Below are 13,219 nucleotides of genomic sequence, written 5' to 3' on the forward strand. Positions count from 1 at the left end.
ACACATATACCCTGAATAAACTTTAGTCAGCAAACTTTCTTCATCAAAATTACTCATAACCAATAAACTATCACACTTTTTTCTGTTTTTTGTAACTTTCAAACATTTGGCCTCAATAATTTTTGCTCCTTTTATGTTCTGTTTAATCTCATCCATAGTAACATTTGTTGGTATTCCCAAAATAACTCCTCTAGTCCACTTTCTATTGTTAGGAATTGAGCATTGTACTTTTCTGACGTCTATTTTATGTAATCTTATCACTCTGCCTTGCTGAGCACTGTCCCAACAAACCACTAATAGCAATCCATTTTGTAATACCTTTGCTCTTTTGACCTCACCAATACGAGAAAATATGAGGTTGCTTTGGCAAGTAAGGTGAAAATAAGGTGAAAATAAATCTGAAGGGTTTCTACAGTTATATTAATAGCAAAAGGATAGTGAGGGATAAAATTGGTCCCTTAGAGAATCAGAGTGGACAGCTATGTGTGGAGCTGAAAGAGATGGGGGAGATTTTGAACAATTTATTTTCTTTGGTATTCACTAAGGAGAAGGATATTGAATTGTGTAACGTAAGGGAAACAAGTAGGGAAGTTATGGAAACTATGACGATTAAAGAGGAGGAAGTACTGGTGCTTTTAAGGAATATAAAAGTGGATAAATCTCCAGATCCTGACAGGATTTTCCCTAGGACCTTGAGGGAGGTTAGTGTAGAAATAGCAGGGGCTCTGACAGAAATATTTCAAATGTCATTGGAAACAGGGATGGTGCCAGAGGATTGGCGTATTGCTCATGTGGTTCCATTGTTTAAAAAGGGTTCTAAGAGTAAACCTAGCAATTATAGGCCTATCAGTTTGATGTCAGTGGTGGGTAAATTAATGGAAAATATTCTCAGAGATGGTATATATAATTATCTGGATAGACAGGTTCCAATTAGGAACAGTCAGCATGGATTTGTGTGTGGAAGGTCATGTTTCACAAATCTTATTGTATTTTTTGAAGAGGTTATGAGGAAAATTGATGAGGGTAAAGCAGTGGATGTGGTCTATATGGACTTCAGTAAGGCCTTTGACAAGGTTCCGCATGGAAGGTTAGTTAGGAAGGTTCAATCATTAGGTATTAATATTGAAGTAGTAAAATGGATTCAACAGTGGCTGGATGGGAGATGCCAGTGAGTAGTGGTGGATAACTGTTTGTCAGGTTGGAGGCTGGTGACTAGTGGTGTGCCTCAAGGATCTGTACTGGGTCCAATGTTGTTTGTCATATACATTAATGATCTGGATGATGGGGTGGTAAATTGGATTAGTAAGTATGCAGATGATACTAAGGTAGGTGGCATTGTGGATAATGAAGTAGGTTTTCAAAGTTGGCTGAGAGATTTGGGCCAGTTAGAAGAGTGGGCTGAACGAGGACAGATGGAGTTTAATGCTGATAAGTGTGAGATACTACATTTTGGTAGGGATAATCCAAATAGGACATACATGGTAAATGGTAGGGCATTGAGGAATGCAGTAGAACAGAGTGATCTAGGAATAATGGTGCATAGTTCCCTGAACATGGAATCTCATGTGGACAGGGTGGTGAAGAAAGCTTTTGGTATGCTGGCCTTTATAAATCAGAGCATTGAGTTGGGATATAATGTTAAAATTGTACAAGGCATTGGTAAGGTCAAATATGGAGTATTGTGTACAGTTCTGGTCACTGAATTATAGGAAAGATGTCAACAAAATAGAGAGAGTACAGAGAAGCTTTACTAGAATGTTAAACACAAGGAAATCTGCAGATGCTGGAAATTCAAACAACAACACACACAACTGGGAGATCCTGCTTTTTCTGGCGGATTGAGCTTAGGTGTTCAGCAAAACAGTCTCCCAGTCTGCGTCGGGTCTCACCAATATATAAAAGGCCACACCGGGAGCACCGGACGCAGTATACCACACCAGCCGACTCACAGGTGAAGTGTCGCCTCTCCTGGAGGGACTGTCTGGGGCCCTGAATGGTGGTGAGGGAGGAAGTGTAAGGGCAGGTGTAGCACTTGTTCCGTTTACAAGGATAAGTGCCAGGAGGGAGATCAGTGGGAAGGGATGGGGGGGGGGGGACGATTGGACAAGGGAGTCGTGTAGGGAATGATCCCTGCGAAAAGCGGAATGGGGGGGGGGAGGGAAAAATGTGCTTGGTAGTGGGATCCCGTTGGAGGTGGCGGAAGTTACGGTGAATTATACGTTGGACCTCGAGGCTGGTGGGGTGGTAGGTAAGGACAAGGGGAGCCCTATCCCGAGTGGGGTGGCGGGTGGATGGGGTGAGGGCAGATGTGTGGGAAATGGGGGAGATGCGTTTGAGAGCAGAGTTAATGGTGGACGAAGGGAAGCCCCTTTGTTTAAAAAAGGAAGACATCTCCTTCGTCCTGGAACGAAAAGCCTCATCCTGAGAGCAGATGCGGTGGAGATGAAGGAATTTTGAGAAGGGGATAGCATTTTTGCAAGAGACAGGGTGGGAAGAGGAATAGTCCAGGTAGCTGTGAGAGTCTGTAAGCTTATAGTAGATATCAGTAGATAGGCCGTCTCCAAAGATGGAGACAGAAAGATCAAGAAAGGGGAAGGAGGTGTTGGAAATGGACCAGGTAAATTTAAGGGCGGGGTGAAAGTTAGAGGCAAAGTTAATGAAGTCGACGAGCTCAGCATGCGTACAGGAGGCAGTGCCAATGCAATCGTCGATATAGCGAAGGAAAAGAGGGGGACAGATACCCGTATAGGCTTGGAACATGGACTGTTCCACAAAGCCAACAAAAAGGCAGGCATAACTGGGACCCATACGGGTGCCCATGGCTACACCCTTGGTTTGGAGGAAGTGGGAGGAGCCAAAGGAGAAATTATTGAAAGTAAGAACTAATTCTGCTAGATGGAGGAGAGTGGTGGTAGAGGGGAATTGGTTAGGTCTGGAATCCAAAAAAAAGCGAAGAGCTTTGAGACCATCTTGGTGGGGGATGGAGGTATATAGGGACTGGACGTCCATGGTGAAAATAAGACGGTGGGGGCCAGGGAACTTAAAATCATTGAAAAAATTCAAAGCATGAGAAATGTCACAAACATAGGTGGGAAGAGATTGAACAAGGGGGGATAAGACAGTGTTGAGGTATGCAGAAATGAGTTCGGTGGGGCAGCAGCAAGCTGAGACAATAGGTCTACCTGGACAGGCAGGTTTGTGGATCTTGGATAGGAAGTAGAAACGGGAAGTGCGGGGTGTGGGAACTATGAGGTTGGTGGCAGTGGATGGGAGATCCCCAGAGCTGGTAAGGTTGGTGATGGTATAGGAGACAATGTCCTGGTGCTCCTTAGTGGGGTCATGATCAAGGGGTAAATAAGAGGCGGTATCAGAGAGTTGTCGCTGTGCCTCGGCCAGGTAGAGGTCAGTATGCCAGACAACAACAGCTCCCCCCTTATCAGCAGGTTTTATAGTGAGGTTGGGATTGGTGCGGAGGGAGCAGAGAGCAGAGCGTTCAGAAGGAGTGAGGTTGGAATTGGAACAGGGTGTGGTGAAGTCGAGACGGTTGATGTCCCGTCAGCAAGTAGCAATAAAGAGATCCAGAGCAGGCAGAAGACCAGAGCGGGGTGTCCATGAAGAGGAGGAGGGTTGAAGACAGGAGAAGGGGTCATCGGTGGGGGTAGGAGAGTCCTTGCCAAAGAAGTAAGCTCGGTGACGGAGCTGGCAGAAGATGAGTTCAGCGTCATGGCGTACGCGGAACTCGCTGAGGTGTGGGCGAAGGGGGACAAAGCTGAGGCCCTTACTGAGGACAGAGTGCTCTGCCTCAGAGAGTTGAAGGCTGGAGGGAATGGTAAAGGCCCGGCATGGATGAGAGATGGGATCAGAGGGGGGAGGGAGGCTGGTAGTGTCAGTGGAGAGGGAAGGGTTGGGGTGAGAGGAAGATGGAGCCTCTGAGGGCCCAGGTGCTGACGATGAGATCAGAGGAAGAGAGGATTGCATAGTGGTGGTGGGGGAAGGGGAGACGGGAGACACAATCGTAGCACGTGAAGACCCGGCCTGGAGTTCAAGGCTGGAGTCGCTGTCTGTGGTTGCGCAATCGCTTTGAAGCTGCCCATGGTCGTTGGAACCCGCGTTGATGGTGCTTTCACCAATCACCTTTCCAGCTCTTAGCTTCATCCCACACCCTCCAGTCTTCTCCTATCATTTCGCATTTCCCCCTCCCCCCACTACTTTCAAATCTCTTACTATCTTTCATTTCGGTTAGTCCTGACGAAGGGTCTCGGCCGAAACGTCGACAGCTCTTCTCCCTATAGCTGCTGCCTGGCCTGCTGTGTTTCACCATCATTTTGTGTGTGTTGTTACTAGAATGTTACCTGGGTTTCAGCACCTAAGTTACAGGGAAAGGTTGAACAAGTTAGGTCTTTATTCTTTGGAGCGTAGAAGTTTAAGGGGGGACTTGATAGAGGTATTTAAAATTATGAGGGGGATAGATAGAGTTGACGTGGATAGGCTTTTTCCATTGAGAGTAGGGGAGATTCAAACAAGAGGACATGAGTTGAGAGTTAGGGGGCAAAAGTTTAAGGGTAACATGGGGGGAATTTCTTTACTCAGAGAGTGGTAGCTGTGTGGAATGAGCTTCCAGTAGAAGTGGTAGAGGCAGGTTTGGTATTGTCATTTAAAGTAAAATTGGATAGGTATATGGACAGGAAAGGAATGGAGGGTTATGGGCTGAGTGCGGGTCAGTGGGACTAGGTGAGTGTAAGCATTGGCACGGACTAGAAGGGCCGATATGGCTTGTTTCTGTGCTGTAATTGTTATATGGTTATATATTATAATAAGTTTGTTGATTATCTTTGCCAAATGAATCGGGTTCCAATCACCAAAAGACGCTTCAGCTCAGTTTTATAATTACTTTAATCTCATCTTCTTTCCATTGTTTTGCTATCCTACTTCATTCATCCCCTGACTCCTCAGAGTTTGGCATCTCATACCTCTGTTTTTTTGCATTTTCCACTCCATTCCTCTTTCCCGCCAACCTCCATCTCTAACTCACTTCCTGAATCTTCACTTCCTCCTGCCATCCTCCGTCCATTCACAATCTAGTTGTTGAGCCAACCGCCATCCTTCAGAAACTCGTGTTACCCTTAAACTGAAACCCAGGTAACATTCTAGTAACAACACACACAAACTGCTGGTGGAACACAGCAGGCCAGGCAGCATCTATAGGGAGAAGCGCTGTCGACGTTTTGGGCCGACACCCTTCGTCAGGACTAACCGAAAGGAAAGATAGTAAGAGATTTGAAAGTAGTGGGGGGAGGGGGAAATGCGAAATGATAGGAGAAGACCGGAGGGGGTGGGATGAAGCTAAGAGCTGGAAAGGTGATTGGCCAAAGTGATACAGAGCTGGAGAAGGGAAAGAATCATGGGACGGGTGGCCTCAGGAGAAAGAAAGGAGGTGGGGGGAACACCAGAGGGAGATGGAGAACAGGCAAACGACTAAATATGTCAGGGATGGGGTAAGAAGGGGAGGAGGGGCATTAACGGAAGTTAGAGAAGTCAATGTTCATGCCATCAGGTTGGAGGCTACTAAGCCAGTATATAAGGTGTTGTTCCTCCAACCTGAGTGTGGCTTCATTTTGACAGTAGAGGAGGCCATGGATAGACATATCAGAATGGGAATGGGACGTGGAATTAAAATGTGTGGCTACCGGGAGATCCTGCTTTTTCTGGCGGACCGAGCGTAGGTGTTCAGTCAAAATGTCTCCCAGTCTGCGTCGGGTCTCGCCAATATATAAAAGGCCACACCGGGAGCACCGGACACAGTATACCACACCAGCCGACTCACAGGTGAAGTGTCGCCTCACCTGGAAGGACTGTCTGGGGCCCTGAATGGTGGTGAGGGAGGAAGTGTAAGGGCAGGTGTAGCACTTGTTCCGTTTACAAGGATAAGTGCCAGGAGGGAGATCGGTGGGAAGGGATGAGGGGGACGAGTGGACAAGGGAGTCGCGTAGGGAGTGATCCCTGCGAAAAGCAGAAAGGATGGGGAGGGAAAAATGTGTTTGGTAGTGGGATCCCATTGGAGGTGGCGGAAGTTATGGAGAATTATACGTTAGACCTGGAAGCTGGTGGGGTGGTAGGTAAGGACAAGGGGACCCTATCCCGAGTGGGGTGGCGGGTGGATGGGGTGAGGGCAGATGTGTGGGAAATGGGGGAGATGCGTTTGAGAGCAGAGTTAATGGTGGCCGAAGGGAAGCCCCTTTTTTAAAAAAAGGAAGACATCTCCTTCGTCCTGGGATGAAAAGCCTCATCCTGAGAGCAGATGTGGTGGAGACGGAGGAATTGTGAGAAGAGGATAGCATTTTTGCAAGAGACAGGGTGGGAAGAGGAATAGTCCAGGTAGCTGTGAGAGTCTGTAGGCTTATAGTAGATATCAGTATTCCTGCCCTGGTGCCAGCCAAGTCTCTGTAATGGACACCACATCATAATTCTGATATGAGTGATGAACAGACCTGATGGACAATGGGGTGCAGAGTTAACCATCCCCCCCCCCGAGAAACATGAACTATTACTGTTGCTATGCTGCTCATGAGAGAGAGAGATGAGACACAGGCAAGAACGTCTGCTACAGATAAGAGAGAGAGAGACTGAAAAAAGGAATCAGGTTCCATCTTGCCACATCTTCCTTAATCTTTTTAATATAAAGGCTGATAAATATATTCTGATAATTTTGCCAAATCTTTTGGCATAATGATGCCCAAATATTTGAAAGACTCTGTGTGCCATGCCCAGGGGTATCGACTTTCAATTTCTCTTGGTGGGCTATAGTAATATGAAAGTAATTGGGTTTTATCTATGTTGATCTTGTATCCTGATAATTGACCATATTGTTCAAAGGATTGCATCAATTTAGGTAAAGAGTATGTTGGTTGCCCTAGGTAGATCAAAATGTCATCCGCATAACAAACTAATTTATGCTCTGTCCCTTCAATAGTAATTCCCCTAATATATTCATTTTGTCTGATGTATTGAGCTAATGGTTCCAGATATAGCGCGAAGAGTAGTGGTGACCATGCACAACCCTGTCTCGTGCCCCTTTCTAGGGTGACTATTTGATAAATATCCATAGATTTTAATCCTAGCAGTAGGATTGTCATATAGTGTCTGTATAGTTTTAATAATTGTGTCTTGGAAACCAAATCTATGTAAAACTCTGTAAAGAAAATTCCAATTGACCTAATCAAATGCTTTTTCAGCGTCCACGCTTATCACTATTGCTTCGATTTTATTTTTTTGTATATGATCCATAATGTGAAGTGTCCTTCATATATTGTCTTGTGTCTGGCATTGTCGTATAAAACCTGTCTGATCATTACATATCAGTATAGGTAGAAACTCCTCTAATCATTTGGCCATGATGGAGGTAAATAACCTATAATCTACATTAAGAATGGATATTGGTCTAAATGACCCGCATTCCATTTTATCCTTGCCTTCTTTCGATATAGCTGAGATTATCACTTCCTTCCAACTGGGTGGCATTTGTGCCTTTTTTAGAGCCCAGTTCAGTGTGGGGAGTAAAACAGGAATTAACTCATTTTTAAATTCTTTGTACCACTCTGCCGTATACCCATCTGATCCTGGTGACTTGCTTAATTTAAGCCTACTAATTGCAGCTTTTAATTCAACTTCAGTTATGTCAGAAGTCATCCTTCTATTTTGTTCTTCGCTTAAAGTGGGTAACTCTAGAGAATTCAAGAAGGTGTCAATTTGGGTTATGCTTCCCCCTGGAACTTTGGAATATAGAGTTTTGTAAAACGCTTCAAAAGCTTCTTGAATTTCACTTAGCTTATTTTTTTATCATTTTTATTCTTGGGTTCCTAATTCTATGAATTGTATTTTCTGCTATCTCTTTTTTCAGTTTCCACGCCAGTATTTTCATAGATTTCGATCCACTTTCATAATGTCTCTGTTTCAGAAACATTAAGTTTTTCCTGATTTCTTGCATAGTCAAATTATTTATTTCATTCCTAATTCTTTTAATTTCCCCTAATATATCTTGTGCCAAATTCAATTCATGTTTTCTCTAGTTCCTTCAGCCTATTTTGTAATTCCTCTAATGTTTTATTCCTTATTTTATTCTTATATGAAGATATCGCTATAATTTTCCCTCTTAAGACTGCCTTCAGAGTATCCCATAAAATGGGAAGTGAAACCTCTCCATTATCATTAAATTCTAAGTAGAGACCAATTTCTTTTTTAATTTGTTCCTTAAAGTATGGATCATTGAGTAGACTTGAATTTAGTTTCCAAATAGTATTCTTTGGTTATAGGTCAAAATCAACAGAGAAATGTATAGGTGCATGGTCACCTACATCTATTGTCCCAATTCCACAGGTGTTTATTTTGTCTTTGTCTTTTCTAAATGTTATGAAATAGTCTATTCTTGTATATACAGAATGGGGAGCAGAATAATGAGTGTAATCCCTTCTGTCAGGGAAAAGATCCCTCCATATATCAATTATTAAACCAACATCCTCAAAAAGTGTATTAACTTTCTAATGTAAAGATTTTATTTCATAGGTTTTTCTATTGGAAGAGTCTAAGTTTGGTTGTAATTGTAAATTTAAGTCTCCCCCACATATCAGGAGACCTTCTGTTTCCGTTAACATATTATCAGTAATTTTCTGAAAAAAAACATCACTTCCCGGGGGTGAGTATATATTCAATAGAGTAACTGAATTGCCATCTATATTCCCCCTTACCAGAATATATCTGCCCTCTTTAATTCCCATTTTGAATACTTTTTCAAAATTTAGCTTACTTGAGATAAGAATAGCAACTCTTCTCCTATGTCCTGATTTATATGAGGAGAAAAACAGATTAGTGAAACCCAGTCTCTTTAGTTTTTTATGCTCATTATCACTTAAATGAGTTTCCTGTAAATATACTACATGGGCTTGTTCTTTTTTCATTTTGGATAAAATTCTCTTATGTTTGATTGGATTTAATAGCCCATTTACATTAAACAAAATGAATTTTACCTTGTCCTTAGCCATTTATATTTATCTGTCAATGTATCATTGAAATTAGAATAAAACTGAACAAATAAGAACCAAAAAACACAAATAATAACAAAAATGGCAACGAACGTGTGATTCCAAGGCTGAAGTCTCTAGTAGATGACCCTGCATTGAGCTAGAGGAAATGTCTAGCTGTGGGGGATAACCCCTCCTACTTGTGAGTTGAGGGCCCCCATTGCAGTATTCATAAAAGTCAGTGAACAAATCCATTACACAGAAAAGATTTCCCTGTGTACTCCTCCTATATATACATATATACACACACACAAATATATATATATATATATATATATATATATATACACACATATATACATGCATACATATACACACATATATACATATATATATTTATACACATACACATACATACACACACACACACACACACACACACACACACACACACACACACACACATATATATATACACATTACACACATACACATACATGCACACATATATATATTCTCATTTTGGTGGGGAAAAAGGAGTAAGTCAGCGAATAAAGAATAACAACTAAGTAATATAAAATCCACATTATAATAAGTATTTCTCGAGATAGGTATATCACCGTGTACTTCTGCTTCCGTTTAGCTTCTCAACATTTTTAAAGTTAGCCAAACCTTATGGCTCTTCTGAAGGGGGTGAGGACTGTCTTTGGGAAACTCCCAGTCTCTTCCTGATATATTTCTCTCGGCCTCCTCCCGTCTCCTGCCTTCTCAATTCTCGCACTATTTCCCAAGCAGAGCGGGATAATTCCTCAGCCAGGCTTTCCCTCGTTTTGGTCATGCTGACGGACAACCCTCTGGCCTTCATGTCTGTAGTCGCCTCTTCCACTGTCTGGTACAACCACGTCCCATTGTCATAAAACACTCGAAGTTTAGCAGGGTATGGAGTTTGAAATCTAATCTTATTTTGCTTTAGTACTCGCTTTACTTCAGAGTATTCTTTGCGTTTATGGAGGACCGCGGGGGGGGTAATCTTGGTTGAAATATATTAATTTATCCTCTAAAAACACTCTCTTCTTACCCCAGGCCCTTCGTAGAATCTCCGCCTTGGTGCTATACCGAAGGAATTTAATTATTATTGAGCGTGGCTTTCTACCCTGGGTAGGTTTTGGGACTAACACGCAGTGGGCTCTTTCGACTTCCAGCTTCATAGCCAGGGGAAGATCCAACGTGTCCCGCAGTAACTTTCCGACAAACTGTGTCATAGACGGGCCCTCCACTCCTTCTGGAACGTTGTAGATTCTGATATTTTTCTGCCGTGATCTTCCCTCCAGGTCAAGCAGTTTACCTTCTTGGTGATGTATTATTTTTATTGTCTTGCTTAGTATCCATTCCACGTTTTGAACGCGATCATCCACCTTCTCAATTCGAGTCTCTGCCACCACTATTTTTTGATTAACGCTGGTGAGCTCTGCCTTAATATCACGGAGCTGCTGCTCTATTTCTTTCCAGAACTCCGTTAGCTGTTTCAGGATTTCGAACATATTCGCCGCTTCATCTGAACGAGGCCCAGCAGCCGCCTCGCTAGCACACGGTTGGGTCGGAGAGCCGCTCGCTGCACTCCTCTCGGACCCAGGCTCCGCAGTGTCACTTTTTTAATTTCCATTTCTTTTCCCCATTCTTGCCCCTCTTTTCAGTTCAAATATTTTTTGAAAAATATTATATTTGATGGGTTAATGGGGCTTAATACGCGTTTTTCCAGAGGAGCTGGTGACTTAAGCTGCCATTCTCGACGATGACGTCACCGGAAAAACTGGCGCCTTTTTCTTTATTTTCTTTTCCTTCACATATACTGTATCATTAGTAATCACATAGTTCTAGTAAAATCCTTAAAGTGTATTCTATATCAGTATCTGGTGTGAGCTAAATATTGTGTGCGACGCTGCGTTAACTTGATTTCCACTGCATCTGCGTGTACGGGAGGAAGGGTTTTATATTGTACTGACTAACGTTGTTACACTGTAGTGATTTGTCTTGTTACACTGTACTGATTACTGTCGTTACACTCCACTGATTAGTGTTGCTATACTGTACTGATTAGTGTTGTTACACTCCACTGATTAGTGTTGTTATACTGTACTGATCAGTGTTGTTAGACTGTACTGATTACTGTTATTACACTCCACTGATTAGTGTTGTTATACTGTACTGATTACTGTTGTTACACTCCACTGATTAGTGTTGTTATACTGTACTGATTGGTGTTGTTACACTGTAGTGATTAGTGTTGTTACCTGTACTGATTAGTGTTGTTATACTGTAGTGATTAGTGTTGTTACCTGTACTGATCGGTGTTGTTATACTGTACTGATTGGTCTTGTTACACTCCACTGATTAGTGTTGTTACACTGTACTGATTACTGTTGTTACACTCCACTGATTAGTGATGGTGTCAGTTGGTTCAACAACTGAATGGTTGAAGGGAATTAGCTGTTCCTAAAGTGGTGGTGTGAGATTTAGGCTTCTCTACCTCCTGCACGATGGGACTGTTTTATATTCGAAACATTTCTCTTGTTTGAATGGTTTGTAATTGGTGAAGCACATGTGGGGCTGTTTTCATTCGGGAGGGTGCTAAGGAGAGTTTTTATTATTTTGCAGGCTGGAAATTTTGTCAGTGGTTAAACATGTTTGGTGGGGGTTAACTGATATATTCAGGCACCTGTCCTTCCCTCAGCTCCCGGCGAGAGTGTTCCAGTGCTGAACGGGACTGAAGGAGCTTCGGCCACGTTACCCTGTGTGTTCACACGGCCTCGGCAGAGCCTCACCGCACACACGGTGACGTGGATGAGGAAGGATCCCTACCGACACATCGTCACCTTCAGGCGTATTCAAAATGGATCGTGGGCAGTGGAAAACGGAGTGACTCGGTACGAGCTCGTCGGGGACCCAAATCTGGGAAACTCCTCGACCAGAATAAAGCAGCTGAGAGTGGAGGACAGTCACAGCTACCTGTGTCTGGCTGGGTTCAGGGAAAGCAAGCATGATTATTCATCCGACAGAGATAGCACCAAACCCCAATATATCCATGTGTTCCAGAGTGAGATCCGGCTACAGGTCACCCCAGGTAAGAAACCACTGACACACTCTGCAGGGTATGGGGAGGGTTTTAGGGATGGGTGGGGGGAAGCCTGCTACCATTATCCTTTCTCTAATCAACCCCCACCCCCGTGTTTATCTGTCTGTCACCGAGTGAGATCTGACTGTAGATCAGACTCGGAAAAGAACCCGTCCCCACATTCAAGTTCAAGTTTAATTGTCAATCAGCCACACGTGCATACAGCAAAACAAAACAGCGTTCCTCCAGGGACAAGGTGTAAAGCAGAGTAGCAACAGCACACAGTACACATCGTTACGATCTCAGAAAAGCATACAGTCACAAAAAGACATAATATAGCCCAAGTTCTTGAGTGGTCTGGCTTGGAGCTGGATGGTAGATTGGATATTGTCCTGGTCCAGCTTGTCTCTCACTAAGTGAACACTGGGGGGCAGCACTGAGCAAAAGAGGAAGGCAGCTCCGATGGGAGGGGCCTGTCCCCAACCCACGACAGACTCCAGCACGTCCACAGAGGCCTCTGCTCTCTCCCACACCATCTCGGCATCTTCTGCAGTGTTCAGGGATGGGTCAGAACCTCCAGTACCCATTGTATTCTGTGTCCAGACTCCGGGGATGAACGTTATATCGGCCACTCCCAGCCTCAGCTGGTGATGAATTCCATTTCCCCACCACATCTCCATCTCAGACGGTCCCTCACACAGGGTGGCCCCCAGACCTTCAACGGGCCCCCTGGCGGGGCCTTGCCTGAGCCTGGGAGGAATGAGTGGAGTTCTAACGGAGGATCAGGAAGCTTCCCAGAGACGACTCACACTCAGGTCAAGTCAATTCAAGTTTATTGTCATTTCGACCATAGACTGCTGGTACAGTACACAGTAAAAACAAAACAACTTTCCTCCAGGACCCTGGTGCTACATGAAACAACACAAAACTACACTAGACTATGTGAAACAGCACAAGGCTACACTAGGCTACATAAAACCACATAAAAACTGTACTAGACTACAGACCTGCACAGGACTACATAAAGTGCACAAAACAGTGCAGGGCAGTACAATAACTAATAAACAAGACAATAGGCACAGTAGAGGACAAA

At 43.7% G+C, this 13,219-nt stretch overlaps 1 protein-coding gene across 2 annotated transcripts in view; it reads left to right on the top strand.

Moving 5' to 3' along the window:
- Nucleotides 1-13,219, top strand: part of LOC140728888 (uncharacterized) — a 491,623-nt gene that overhangs the window by 23,528 nt on the left and 454,876 nt on the right. The window lies entirely within an intron of this gene.

The sequence above is a fragment of the Hemitrygon akajei genome, chromosome 6 (genome assembly GCF_048418815.1).
Source record: "Hemitrygon akajei chromosome 6, sHemAka1.3, whole genome shotgun sequence".
In the NCBI taxonomy this organism is placed as follows: Eukaryota; Metazoa; Chordata; class Chondrichthyes; order Myliobatiformes; family Dasyatidae; genus Hemitrygon; species Hemitrygon akajei.